This window comes from Dipodomys merriami, unplaced genomic scaffold (assembly GCF_024711535.1).
Source record: "Dipodomys merriami isolate MVZ:Mamm:240054 unplaced genomic scaffold, mDipMer1.0.p SCAF_13, whole genome shotgun sequence".
Lineage (NCBI taxonomy): Eukaryota > Metazoa > Chordata > Mammalia > Rodentia > Heteromyidae > Dipodomys > Dipodomys merriami.
The window spans coordinates 14,355,786-14,371,444 of record NW_027202604.1 but is presented as its reverse complement, the minus strand read 5'-3'; positions in this window follow the sequence as shown (position 1 = coordinate 14,371,444).

Genomic DNA, 15,659 nt, shown 5'->3' with positions numbered 1-15,659 from the left:
AAGCCATGCAGTCTATTACATTTGGCCATGACACTCCTAGAGAACTACTTTCTCTCAATATAGATCCCTCATTTGAAATGCTTGGATTGCAGGGTTTCTAACCCCCTTTCCCCATAAGCCACAACTTCATGCAGAATTATAGGTATCTAAGAAGGTCTTTGGATTTTTCTCACTCTTCAAGGTAAAGGTAGTAGAGGTGGTTACTACTAAAACTCAGGGTGTACTGTCCTTATATTTCCTTTGACTTGCATATGGACGCTGACAAGATCTTAGACTATCAGTCTTAACATTTTGGAATACCAATCTATTAGGTTAAAGCGTATACATTGAACTTTATTGGGGTTTTACTATTTGAACATTTCTGAGCTATAAAACCGTTAATTTCATTTGTTTCAATTTGAAAATAATTGAAATGTAGCTTCAAAATCCTTTCAGATGTGTAAAAAATGGGCTTTGTACATTAAGGCTTATGGAATACATCTGGACCATAGGGAAATACTGTGTTATACAAAATGTTTATTTGCAGTTGGAAGTAGGTGTGTGTGTGTGTGTGTGTGTGTGTGTGTGTGTGTGTGTGTGTGTGTGTGTGTGTGTCACACACATAGTTAATAAGCAAATGCCTTAAGTACTTTGAGATACTGGATTTTTTGGAAATCCAGACGACCAGGCAACACTGGTCCATGTTCCTCTGGCAGCTGGTTTCTCGAGATGAAACACACTTCAGATTTCCTCCTTGATTATGCAGGACACCTTACTCACCTGTAATATGTGTAGATCTGGATGGGGAACCTCTGTAACTTAGTTTCTGTTCTAACTTTCTACTTTTGTCTTGCTTCAGACCTCAATATATCTCCATAGCTCAGCTAGATATAGACAAAGAAATAATGAATCATTTAGGGTCATGATCACAATCCCATGAAGGCCAGTTCCCTGGGGCTCCTCAAAGCCCTGTAGCATTGAATGTGCCATGATATAGACATTACTTAATATTTGTAGACATATCAAAGGGAGAAAAGTTCTTAGATCCAAATCAACTGGTATCAAAGACTCTAATAAAGTGATTTTCTGATACCTCCCAGTAGTATTTTTCACCATCTGAATAAAATAACATTTCATTTAAAGGTCATCTTGGAGTGCTATGTAGCTAAAATGTCATAATTACTATATTTCAGAAGGACAACATCAAAGGAGGAATATGAAATCTTTATTTATATGAATGCTTAGATCTTTCCTAGGACATTTTCTTTAACCACTTTTTTTATTTCAAGATTTCATTTAATTTCTTATCTTCCTCCAGCTGAAATTGCTGCTTAATGGCTTTCTAGTCTGTTAGTTAGGTTACTTCTGTTACTATTTAGGGGCTATTTTAGGTTGCTTTATTGATAAGAAACTTATCCTAGGCCTCTTATCTGCAAAGAAGATAAATAGAAATTGATCTCAGTGGCACCATTTGTTGCCTAATTAATGTTCATGATAGTCTCTATAATTACTCTCAAATGTTATTACTTTTAATCATGTCAGTTTATATGGATTAAAAAGCACAAGGCAATTGTAACATCATAGCCTTGATGTTACAGCAATTCACAGATGTATTTCCACAGTATTCTCTGATAGTTTTATTGACTTAATACTAAATAATATCAAACATAGTCTTGTATTTTGGCTGTATATACTGAACCAAGTAAGTATCAAAATTTAACCAAACAACACACAATTATGCAATATCTCTTGGGACTGTGAAGTAAAATCTACAAGAATTTAGTACCTTTAAATTTTCTAATTTAAGAGTCACAGATTACGCTGCCTAAGGAGGCCTCATTGGAGAGTAGGTTAAGATGGTGAATTAATGATGGAAGCTCAAACATTAGAGCTTGATAATCCTTAAGAGTTATATAAGCCCAACTCTTTCTTATTTTTTAAAAAAGTATAAAGCAAGTTTATTCAAAGTAAAAGTAGAGTATAGACTCTATAGAGAGGGGTCTCGTTGATTAAAGTCTATTGGGTCTTCTGTAAAGCCAATCTTTCATGCTGAGGAGTTAGAAACTAGATCTGGTGAGAGTCAGTGAATTGTCCAATAACATGAAGTTAACAATAAACTGAGATTGTCATCACATATACCTAGCATCATATGTATAGTTACAACTCACATATATCCTCTACCTACCTCACAAAACAAATACCCACACTTAGAGAGATTTATGCATACATCACCTTTTTAGTTTACTTTAAGTTAATTTATTTAGATCATTATGTTACTGTTTTAATGACTGTTTAGAGAGCCATTGTAATCTATTAGGGTTTTACTAGGTAACTTCACATAAGGAACTGTTACTCTGTCCTTTCATAGCTGTCTTGAATGAAAATAGCATTACACCACATTTATTCATTTCATGCTTATGTTCATGACTAATCACAGTGGCTTAGACTCAACCAAGTTCCAAGTAATAGTGACTTAAAGCCTAAAAACCCAAAGTTGGCTTTGACTGTTATATGGGGTACATAGGCATCCTTTGTGATGAAATCCTACCACCTATACAGCCCTGTATGGAAGTGAACCTCAGCTGTATTAGAGTAACTTGAGTGTTCATGAGTATACACTGAGCTATTAGGCTCAGGCCTTCACTTGGTCAATAAGGAGACAAAGCCAGCCTTTATCTCAATCTCAGCAAATAAATAAGACCAGAAAACCCTCATGTGTTAATCAATCTCCCACTTAACTGTTTGGAAAATATGAAATAGGCTTATTTACAGAGGTGAACAATGCTGAGATTGTGGACACACTCTTCAACAGTATTGAATGCAATCCAGTCCTCATGGCTTTAAGTCTTGAGGTTGTGTTGACATCAACTTTTTAGATTATGTCTCCTATACACTTCCAGACCCAAACAGCCAACCAACTACAGAGGGAAAACTCTTCATTCAAGAACTGTACCTGCACTCCTGAACTCTAGAATGATCTCTTGGTTGTATCCATCTCTCTGGCTCCACTCACTTGCTATCTATGTAGCAGCCCATGTGACCTTGATCACCTCTTCTCAATAAACTCTATTTCTGTTTCTCTTTACTCCTCACTTTCTTGGTCTCTGCTCCCATTAGCATCTGATTTCTCTGGTGAGTTTACAGCTTTTGAGGTGGTTCTCTGTTCATTTACACACAGGGATCTTAGGGCACTTCTGATTTAATTGGAGGGTGAGATGATTAAATGACTTCCAGGAACAAAGCAGTTAAAAATCTTCATATTTTCCCAATCAGGACTATAAGAATATACTCTTGACTGATTCAAGCATAAAAACTATTAGGTATGGAAACTGTTTGAGTGCTTCCTTGAGATATATGATTTCTTAATTTAGGATGTAAAAATACATTTCACTAGAAATATAGTACCAAGATTCTCACTCCTACCATTTCAAACAATAGTAGTAAAACTTATACACATCTTTTACCTCAGAGTCTTCACCATCAAGACAACCACATTTATATCAGCTAGAAGTTTCCCAGAATGTAACATGTTTACTTTCATCTTTGATACTGTATGTTTTGAATCCATGGACAAAGTGTCACTAAGAAATTTAAGTCAAGCCTCGAGTACTAATTTGCAGAATTTTAGGATACCCATCTTGCTAATTCATCCCTACGTGTTTCTGTGGGATCTGTACAACATAAGCACTTACTCTATTGCTTTTGAAAGTCATCTAAGAACTCACCCAATAAAATCCAACACCATGTTTAAAAAAAGTTTGCCTTTGTCTATCTACAAATTCAACGCAATACCTATCAAAATTCCAACCTCATTCTTCAAGGAAATAGAAGAGGCAATCCAAAAATTCATATGGAACAATAAAAGACCCCGAATAGCAAAAACGCTCCTCAACGGAAAGAACACTACTGGAGGAATATCAATACCAAATTTCAAACTCTACTATAAAGCCATAGTAATCAAAACAGCCTGGTATTGGCATAAGAACAGACCTCAGGACCAATGGAATAGAATTGAAAACCCAGAAATGAACCTACAGACCTATAGCCATCTAATCTTCGATAAGGGAGCTAAAACAATAGAATGGAAGAAAGACAGCCTCTTCAGTAAATGGTGCTGGCAAAATTGGTTAACTACATGTAGAAAACTAAAGCTAGATCCTTATATATCACCCTGCACCAGAATCAACTCCAAATGGATCAAAGACCTTGAACTCAAAGCAGACACTCTGAAAACATTGCAGGATGGAATAGGAGAAACCTTAGGTCTCCTTGGCTCAGGCCGAAATTTTCTGAATAGAGACCCGGAAACACAACAAATCAAAGAAAGGTTGGACAAATGGGACTGCATAAAGTTGCAGAGCTTCTGCAGGGCAAATGACATAGCTAGCAAGATCAATAGAAAGCCCACGGATTGGGAGAAGATCTTTACTAGCCATACAACGGACAAGGGTCTCATATCTAAAATATACTTGGAACTCAAAAAATTAAACCCCCCAACAACAAATCCTCAAAGAAACAACTGCCCAATAAATAAGTGGGCAAAAGACTTAAAGAGAAACTTCTCTGGAGAAGAAAGAAGGATGGCCAATAGACACATGAAGAAATGTTCAACATCCCTAGCCATAAAAGAAATGCAAATCAAAACAACATTGAGATATCACCTCACCCCAGTTAGAACGGCAAAAATCAAGAACTCTAACAACAACAGATGCTGGAGGGGATGTGGACAGAAAGGAACCTTACTTCATTGTTGGTGGGAATGTAAACTTGTTCAACCACTTTGGAAAGCAGCATGGAAGTTCCTCAAAAGACTTCACATAGATCTCCCCTATGACCCAGCAATCCCACTTTTGGGCATTTACCCAAATGTTTACAAACAAGACCACACTAAAGCTACCAGCACAACAATGTTTATTGCAGCATGATTTACCATAGCTAAGATATGGAACCAACCCAGATGTCCCTCAGCAGATGAATGGATCAAGAAAATGTGGTATATATACACAATGGAATTCTATGCCTCCATCAGAAAGAATGACATTTCCCCATTTGTTAGGAAATGGAAAAACTTGGAAAAAATTATATTAAGTGAAGTAAGCCAGGCCCAAAGAAACATAGGTCCCATGGTTTCCCTTATTTGCAATATCTAGTATATGTATGAGTCAAGCGGAAAAGGTCAGATAATGTGATGTCAGGAAAATGAACCCTTAGATATATATTTTAATGTTTTTTTCTAACGTATTTATAAGATTATCTCTTTGTTGCTTTGTATGTCCCTCCCCCACAGTATAACCCCTGATTTCACTATATTTGATGTCAGTATAACTTGTGGAGGAGATGGGGAAAAACTAGTTTTTTAAGGATACAGGTGGACCTGTTGCAACAATGAGAAGTACAAGTTGTCATGTCCAAAACGAGCTTTACAACGTTGGTGCGGGGGGGGGGGGGGCGGCGGGGAAGGAGAAGGATTGGGATTTGGGGGTAGGGGGAAGGTTGGGAAGGGATGTGAAGGGTAAACCAAAAGAGGAGGGTGCAATGCTTGGTAAGAAATGTACGCATTGCAAATAAGGGAAACCATGGGACCTATGCTTCTTTGGGCCTGGCTTACTTCACTTAATATAATTTTTTCCAAACCTTTCCATTTCCTAACAAATGGGGAAATGTCATTCTTTCTGATGGAGGCATAGAATTCCATTGTGTATATATACCACATTTTCTTGATCCATTCATCTAAGTGTAACCCCCGCTTTCACTATATTTGATGTCAGTATAACATGTGGAGGAGATGGGGACAAACAAGTCGTTTAAGGATTCAGGTGGACCTGTTGCAACAATGAGAAGAACAAAATGTCATGTCAAAACCAGCTTTACAATGTCGGTGTGGGGGGGGGGGAGGGGGGTATAATTGGGTGGGGGGAGGGGGGTAAAATTGGGTGGGGGGAGGGGGGAGGCCGGGAAGGGAAGTGAAGGGTAAACAAAGGAGGAGGCTGCAATGCTTGGTAAGAAATGTATGCATTATCCTGCCCATGTAATTGTAGCCCCCCTGTACAGTATGTTCTCAAATAAAATAAAATACAATTTAAAAAAAAAAAAAAAAAAAAAAAAAAAAGGAAATGTACGCATTATCCTGCCCATGTAATTGTAACTCCTCTGTACAGTATGTTCACAAATAAAATAAAATAAAATTTAAAAAAAAGTTTGCCTTTTTAAAAAACTGTTCTTTCCACATGAATACAATCACAGGTATTTAAAGAAAGCATCAATAGAGGTTATATTAAACTAACCTGGAGAAAACTAAGCAACTATGAACTGCTATACATAAAGTGTTTTGTGAAGACTTGAATTTAAATCGGCATTATTTATTCTGAGGGCTGAATGGAGATAAAACACCTAATATATTTATTCTCATAAGGAAGGTTACATCGTCCATGGTGTTGGAAGGGGTCAGTGAGCAAACATAAGAACAATGTGGAAACCTCTTCAGTGTTTCATGCCCTGATTCCAAGTTTTGCTGAAGATTATGAAGCAAATGGCACCTTGGAAAAAACACACAAAATTCAAGATCAAGCAAAGATTAGCCCACTCAGCCTGGGTCAGTCTGAACTATACAATGCTGCTTCCAAAAAATATCCTACCTTTCTCCTTGGGCTCCTCCCTAGGTATCTTTCTAATCATCAATACCTCAGCCTCTCCCATTTTCCCCATGCAGCAAAGGAGAATGAAAATGAACGCCCTACTTGTCTGTCTTTTGAGAGTTACAAGGTTTGGTTATTGTCTATGCCTCTTTCTCAGAAACACAGATAAAAAGCTCTGATATTTTCATTCACAGCACATCATGTATTAATGCAAATTAGGCTTTCTGAACCTTGAGCTATAAAGAATTATTCTTTAAATGGTTATAAACCTAAGAAGAAGAAAAAACCCAGGGAATATGGAATCGCCAAAACCTTCATGTATGTAATCCAGATTTCCTAAGGCAGTGTCTATATGGTGCTGTTCATATCTGCAGGAATATTTCCCACTATATCCCTTGCTGTACTACATTACACTCTATATTCCTTATGGGTTATAAAAAGCTACAACCATGCTTGACTTTTTTCTCTCCTTGTTTTTATTTCTTGAATTTCTATTATGCTCAAATATAGTTCTAAATTGGATTCAACATTTCTAAGGCATTTAAAACATAACAATCATATTCAAGAATACTACGCATAAAATTCTCCCTACCCAGCACAGCTCAGCAAGTGCTCAAGTGAAATGCTCAAATGGGTCTGACATGGGAGCTCTAGGGCTATAATGAAAAGGTGATTTCCCAAGAGTCACCTCTAAGGTGAAGCCATTTACCTTTAAAACTAGCTCAATATTTGAACAGGTTGTTTTGTTCCTCCTAGTCAGGCTTTAAACAGGCAATACTTTTTAAGCCACTCATAAATTTGAACAGGTTTCATCTGGAATCTTTACATAGCATAAAATCTTTTTTTAAAAATATATTTTTATTGTAAAGATACTGTACAGAGGGGCTACAGTTACATGAATAAGGTAATGAGTCCATTTCTTATCGAGCATTGTTACCCCCTCCTTTGTTTTTCCCCTACCATCCCTTCCCGCTCCATCTCCCAACTCCTCCCTTCCTCTCACCCAAGTTGTAAAGTTCATTTTCAACATAGTGTCTTGTACATCTCATTGTTACAATGGGTCAACTTGAATCCTTATTTCAGTTTTTTGTTATTTCCCTTCCCCTCCCTAAATTAGAAAAATGTATATACAAGATGCAGGACACTGGAATCAAATATAGTGCAAACAGGGATTATACCGTGGGGGAAGAACATACAAAAGAAACAGAAACAAACACATAGTACATTATAAGTACATTAAAAACAACAGCAACAAAGATAGAGCCTCTTGTGTCCCTATCTTGGGGTTCATTTCACTTAGCATCATCATATATGGTCATACTTACATGGTTTTTGAGCTTTTCTGCTTATCCTAGACATATACTAGTTATTGCAGATAAGGGAAACCATGGGACCGATGTTTCTTTGGGCCTGGCTTACTTCACTTAATGTAATTTTTTCCAAGTCTTTCCATTTCCTAACAAATTGGGGCAGTGTCATTCATTCTGATGGAGGCATAAAATTCTACCATACACACATACACACACACACACACACACACACACACACACACACACACACACACATACATATATATCACATTTTCTTGATCCATTCATCTACTGAAGGGCATCTGGGTTGGTTCCATAGCTTAGCTATGGTGAATAATACTGCGATAAACATAGTTGTGCTGATAGCCTATATTAGCCTTGTTTGTGATCGTTTGGGCAAAGCCCCAAAAGTGGGATTGCTGGGTCATAGGGGAGCTCTATGTATAGTCTTTTGAGGATCTTCCATACTGCTTTCCAGAGTGGTTGAACAATTTTACACTCCCACCAATATGAGACAGAAAGAAATGATTCAAAGAATTTTAAGATATAAATTTCCAATGTTAATGCTCACAAAAAACTCTCCTAATATCCATCAACCAGAAATGAGACAACAGAGAGGATGGGGATAGAGTCCAAAAGCTGGAAGGAGTCATGTAAGTTTACCTGTAAGCAAACTCCAGCCTGGGCAAGCTGTTTGCCCAGGTGATTCAGTCATAGATTTAAAGCTAGGTTTTTTTTTTTTTAATCTGACTTTATTTGCAATGTTTTTTCTACAGATGGAATATCATCACCTTAACATTTTAAAGGAATACGATTCACTTAAGTACCCAAAGATGTCAGTGTCTCTTAACAATTGCATATTATTAATGACAGACAGCCTTTAAAGAAAGAAACAACTCTGAAAAAGGAGAGGCCCTCTAATAGTTAAGATTTTGAGATTTGTTGTTAAGGTAAACAACTCCCATTTTTAAAAAGTAATACTTCTAAGCTAATTTGTCTTCTTTCTTAACCATGCCATATTTGATCCTAGCCTATAGTAAGCAGAATAATGCCTGAAATTCCAGTCTCTGAGAGACCAGAAGGGGAAGAATGATTAAACTGCATTTTTAAAATAACAACGTTTAAGCACATACATTGACCTACCAGGTAAGCTGATTTAACTGTATTTGGTGCTTTGCCCAATATGTCTGGTTGCAACACCACTGCATTTGTAGTAATTATGTTGGTCATCTAATTAAACAGTAAAAAGCAGATCCTCCCAAACTCCTAGTCTACCTGTTGAATGTATTAGTTTGTTTGTGGTGCAGTAGCAAAATACCATATATTGTGTGACTTATGAGCAAGAGAAACTTGTGTGAGTATGTTTCTGTGTACCAGTACTGGGACTTTGAAATCACAAGCTGGAGGCTGTCCTTTAGCTTTCTTTTTTTTTTTTTTTTCAGGTTTTCACTCATTTTTTTAAATAAGATTTTTATTGTGAAAAAACTGTACAGAGGGGTTACAGTTACATGAGCAAGGTAATGAGCACATTTCTTATCCAGCATTGTTGCCTCCTCCTTTGTTTCTCCCCTACCATCCTGTCCCTCCCACCTCCTCAACTACACCAGCCCCCCCCCCCCCGCCTAAATTGTAAAGTTCGTTTTTAGTCATAGTGTCTTGTACATGTCATTGTTGCAATGGGTCAATCTGTATCCCTATTTAAACATTCTGTTTTTTCCCTTCCCCTCCCCAAATTATACCAACATCAAATACAGTGAAAACAGGGGTTATACATGGGGGACGGACATACAAGGACACAAAAAAAATCACATGGTACCTGATAAATACGTTAGAAACAATAGCAAGGAAGAAAAAAACATGGAGTCCCTACCCTCGTGAACTACAACTCTACTTCTGCCCTTCTGCTGATTAATCGGAGATAAGATCCTCATGAACTTTGCTGCCTGGGCTGGCTTTGAACCATGATCCTCAGATCTCAGCTCCTAAGTAACTAGGATTACAAGTGTAAACCACAGACATCAGGCTGAACAAGAGAAATTTATTCACAGTTCCAAAGGCTGGAAAACTCAAGATCAAGGTGTGGGAAAATTTGATATCTAACACAGGCCTGCTTGCCATAGATGGCAACTTTCACAGGGAATAATGGATGCCAGGTCCCTCTTTAATAGGGAAACTAATTCCATGTGTACCTCATGACCTACTCACCTTCCAAATACCCTACCTGCTGATAACATTCCTTTAGAATTAGATTTCAATGTATGAATTTTGGGGAGAAGACAAACATTTAATAATAAATGATGAGAAAGTCTTCTGATCTTCCATTTAAAAATGAAGTGATTGGTCCTAATTCAGAAGAACTAAGTCCAATAATACTTACTAAAAGTGCCTTTTATTCTATCTGAAAAGAATTATAGTTGACATAGTATTAATAAGCTGTCTTCCTGTTTCCACCTCATCTCCTGTCATATAGATATTCATCTTTAAACATAAAGGTATCTAATCTATCAAGTAGCTGAAGTCAGATAGTTATTAGGTGCACTGCTTTCTTAGAATGTATTTTAAAAAATGTTCCTGATAAGCCAATGCTCTAGGGGAACTGTGACCTTTAGAATTCTTTTCAATTTTATTTTTGAATTAATATTGAAAGCAGGTTTATCAAAATGGTAGATTTCTTTATTCTTTCTTTTCATCTTCTTCTATTAGACATGATGAATGACTTATTTAAACTTTGAGAAGACATAGCCTGGGTCATGTGGGTTCTATGTGGAAACATGAAGAATATTTTATTTAGAGCCAGTTGAGAAAGTCAAAATTGAATTTAACTCTTAGAAATTTGGAGTCTAGGCTACAAAAGGGGAGAGATAGTTAACTTACAAATGACAAGACCAAAGTCCAAACACAGATTTGAGGAAATGTATTTCTCCAAGAACAACCTAACATCCCATCCCAAATACGCTCTGCCATATGATCCTACCATATCACATGAAGAGATGAAATCTAAGTTGGGCATGGTAGTGCAAGCCTGTGGACCCAGCTACCCAGATGTTGGTGTATGAGGATTTTGGTCAAAGGCTAGTCTAGGCAAAAACACAAAACTTCATCTCAAAAGCAAAATAAAAGCAAAAGAAGTGAGGACATATAGTAATAAAAACATCTTGGTACTGGTACAAGAACAGGTCTGAGGACCAATTGGGATATAAGAGAAGTCTCAGAAATGAACCCACATACCTAATCTTTGATAAGAGAGCCAAAAACACAGGATAGAAGAAAGACAAATGGTGCTGGCAAAATTGGTTATACACATGTAGAAAACTGAAGTCAGATCCTTATATATCACCCTGCACCAGAGGCAATTCCAAGTAGATCAAAGACCTCAAGGTCAGAGCAGATATCCAGAAAATATTGCAGGAAGGGATAGGAGAAACACAAGGGCTTCTTGGCACAGGTAGAAACTTCCAAATTAAAGATCTGGAATCACAACAAATCAAAGAAAGACTTTATAAAACTGAAGAGTTTCATTTCTTTTTTTTTTTTATAATATTATTTTATTTTATTTGAGAACATACTGTACAGAGGGGCTACAATTACATGGGCAGGATAATGCATACATTTCTTACCAAGCATTGCAGCCTCCTCCTTTGTTTACCCTTCACCTCCCTTCCCAGCCTCCCCCCTCCCCCCACCCAATTATACCCCCCCCCACCGACATTGTAAAGCTGGTTTTGACATGACATTTTGTACTTCTCATTGTTGCAACAGGTCCACCTGAATCCTTAAACGACTTATTTGCCCCCATCTCCTCCACATGTTATACTGACATCAAATATAGTGAAAGCGGGGGTTACACTATGGGGGAGGGACATACAAAGCAACAAAGAAATAATCTTATAAATGCGTTAGAAACATATGCATGAAAGAAACGAAAACATTAAAATACATATCCAGCTATCAAAAGAAAGAGTCCTCAGAATAGGAAATCTTTACTTGCTATGTGTCAGACAAGAGCCTCATATCTAAAATATACTTAGAGATCAAAAAATTAAACCTCTCAAAAACAAATCCTTAAAGATACAACAATCCAATTAATACGTGGCTAAAGACTTAGAGAGACTTCTCCAAAGAAGAAATAAGAATGTCCGATGGACACATGAAGAGATGTTTAACATCTCTGACCATAAAAAAATGCAAATCAATACAACATTGAGATTCCACCTCACCCCAGTTAGAATGACCAAGAAAACTAACAATGACAGATGCTGGTGAGGATGTGAAAAAAAGGTAATGCTACCTTGATGGGAATGTAAACTTGTTCAATCACTTTGGAAAGCAGTATGGAGGTTCCTCAAAAGACTAATAACAGAGCTTCCTTATGACCCAGCATTCCTACTTCTGGGCATCTGTCCAATTAACCACTAAAAACACCAGCATTATCATGTTCATTGCAGCACTATTTGGAATCAACTCAGGTGTCCCCTCAATGAACAAATGGATCAAGAAAAATGTGATATAGATAGATAGATAGATAGATAGATAGATAGATAGATAGATAGATAGATAGATAGAGAGATAGAGAGATAGAGAGATAGAGAGATAGATAGATAGATACACACACACACACACACACACACACACACACACACACACACACACACACACACACACACACACACACACACACACACACCACAATGGAATTTATGCTTCCATCAGAAAGGATGACATTATTCCATTCACAAGGAAATGGAAGAACTTGGAAAAATTATACTAAGTGAAGTAAGCCAGACCCAAAGTAACATAGGCTGCATGGTTTCCCTCATTTGTAATAATTAGAATGTGTCTATAAATATACAAGTAAATTCAATGGAGAGTAAAAGACAAATAATTACTCTTGGACATGATTAATTAAACAGCACTCTAAACAGTCACACAGTGAGATCAAAGGAAGATATTCTTAGGAGAGGATCACAAGAGCTCAATAACTATGTGCATATGACCATATAAAATGATGCTTATTGAACTCCAAGAAATGGAAACAGGAAGCTTTTATTATACTTTGTGTGGTTCTTTTTTTCTTTTTTTTTCATTAGTTTATTCCCTTTTGTTGCTGTTTTTTTTTTTTAATTTTAGTACCCTTTATCTAGTATTTAAGTTTATCTGATTTGGGGAGGAGAAGGGGAAGCACAGAAATGGTAGGACAAAGGGTGAAACAGTTCAGCAATGAAATCCACTAGACACTATGTTGGAAGTGAACTATACAATTCTGGGGATGTTGAGATGGGAAAAATTGGAAGAGAATGAGGAAGCAAGTGACACTATTTAAAAAGAAATGTAATCATTACCTGACTCATGTAACTGTAACCCCTCTGCATATCATCTTTACAATAATTTTTTTTAAAAAGAAGTGAAGGCAAATAGGAGAGCACTTGCCTATCAAGAGTGAGGCTCTGAGTTTACTCCCTAGTGTCTCACACATGCACACACATGAGAGAGAGAGAGACAGACAGACAGAGACAGAGACAGAGAGAGGATGAAGAAAGAAAAAAGGAAGAGGAGAAGGAGAAGGAGGAGGAGGGGGAGGAAGAGAAGGAGGAAGAGGAGGAAAGAACAAAGAAGAACAAGAATAGAAGAAAAGGAGGAAGAGGAAGCAGAGGAGGAGAAAGAAGAACAACAGAATGGCAAGGAGGAAGAAGAAATCTAGTTCTCCTCTCCTTTAATATGGGCTACCATTAATGATCCACTTCTGACAAAGAATGCTGCGTACATTAAAAGGCAAGGTCAATCACTCTTTTAATTTCTTCCTTATTCTTCTAGAATGAACATTCCTCAGAACCCATAGAGTATCTACGAGACAGTGTGATAGAAACTGGTGTCTGACTGGCTATAACCAATATTTATGACCTATTTCTTTTTACAAAAGTAGTCGTGGTACAGAACAGAAATTCTCGTAAGACTCTTGTTTTGATTTGCATTTCTTTTATGGCTGGAGAGGTTGAGCATTTCTTCATGTGTCTATTGGCCTTTCTTATTTCCTCTTCTCTTTAAGTCCTTAGCTACTTATTTATTGGGCACTTGTTTCTTTGAGGATTTGTTGTTGGGGGATTTAATTTGTTGAGTTCCAATTATATTTAAATATAAGACCCTTGTCTGTTGTGTGGCTAGTGAAGATCTCCCAATCTGTGGGCTTTCTATTGATCTTGCTAGCTATGTCCTTTGACATGCAGAAGCTCTGTAGTTTCATGCAATCCTATTTGTCCAACCTTTCTTTGATTTGTTGTGTTTCTGGGTCTCTATTCAGAAAATTTCCCCAGTTAGAATGGCTATAATAAAGAACTCTAATAACAACAGATGCTGGAGGGGATGTAGACAGAAGGGAATCCTACTGCATTGTTGATGGGAGTATAAACTTGTTCAACCACTTTGGAAAGTAGTATGGAGGTTCCTCAAAACACTCCACATAGAGCTCCCCTATGACCCAACAATCCCACTTTTGGGCATTTACCCAAATATCACAAACAAGACCAAACTAACGCTATCAGCACAACTATGTTTATTGCAGCCTTATTTACCATAGCTAAGATATGGAACCAACCCAGATGCCCCTCAGTAGATGAATGGATCAAGAAAATGTGGTATATATACACAATGGAATTCTATGCCTCCATCAGAAAGAATGACATTTCCCCATTTGTTAGGAAATGAAAAGACTTTGAAAAAATTATATTAAGTGAAGTAAGACAGGCCCAAAGAAACATAGGTCCCCTGGTTTCCCTTATTTGCCATAGCTAATATATGTCTGGGACAAGCAGAAAAGGTCAGATAAGATGATGTTAAGCAAAATGAACCCCAAGATAGGGACACAAGTGAATTTTTCTTCCTTGCTATTGTTTCTAACGTATTTATAAGGTACCATGTGATTTTTTTTGTTGCTTTGTATGTCCCCCCCCCAAGATATAACCCCTGTTTTCACTGTATTTGATGTTGGTATAATTTGGGGAGGGGAGGAGAAAAACAAAATGTTTAAATAGGGATACAGATTGACCCACAGCTCTACTCCTATTGCTTTGACTATTTTTTTTTCTGATAAGGTTTTGTAGTTTTATTGGGACTGTCATTAGACAGAGATTCTCCTACCTAAACCCCCTTGTACTACAGACATGCTACCACTGAACACAACTTAGACTACCTTATTATATGCACTCACAAAGCCATGGTTTTTGAAATGATAGAACAAAAATGTGGAACAATCCTGATTAAAAACACTTTAAATTTGTTTATAAGATAAACAATGTTCTTTTCCTGACTGTCTCACTCTAAGAAATAAAAAAAGAAGAAGTAGAGGTGAGGTGAGCTTATGCTTTCTCAAGGCCATGAATTCAAATATAAAGAGAGATATTTAAACAGTTAGGGAATAATAGCCAGAGAAAATGGGGAGAGGAACACCTCAAGATTTTGTCTATGTAATTATTCTAACAATATTACCGCATTTTCTTCTGAGGCCTTACTCTCCAATCCATGTTTCGCACAAGGTAAGTCTGACCATTTATCTCCAGCAAAAGACTATATGTAAAACTTTTTCCAGTCTTCTATTGGTAAAAAAAATCAAACTATGTCACTTAGTGGGATAAAATCACTAACCATTTTATTGTTCGTAAGTGTACAGGTCAGAAATCAAGCAGGGATCCATGGAGTTACACTACCTCCATTGGTTAGGCTTACTCATCCAAGCCACAGCCTG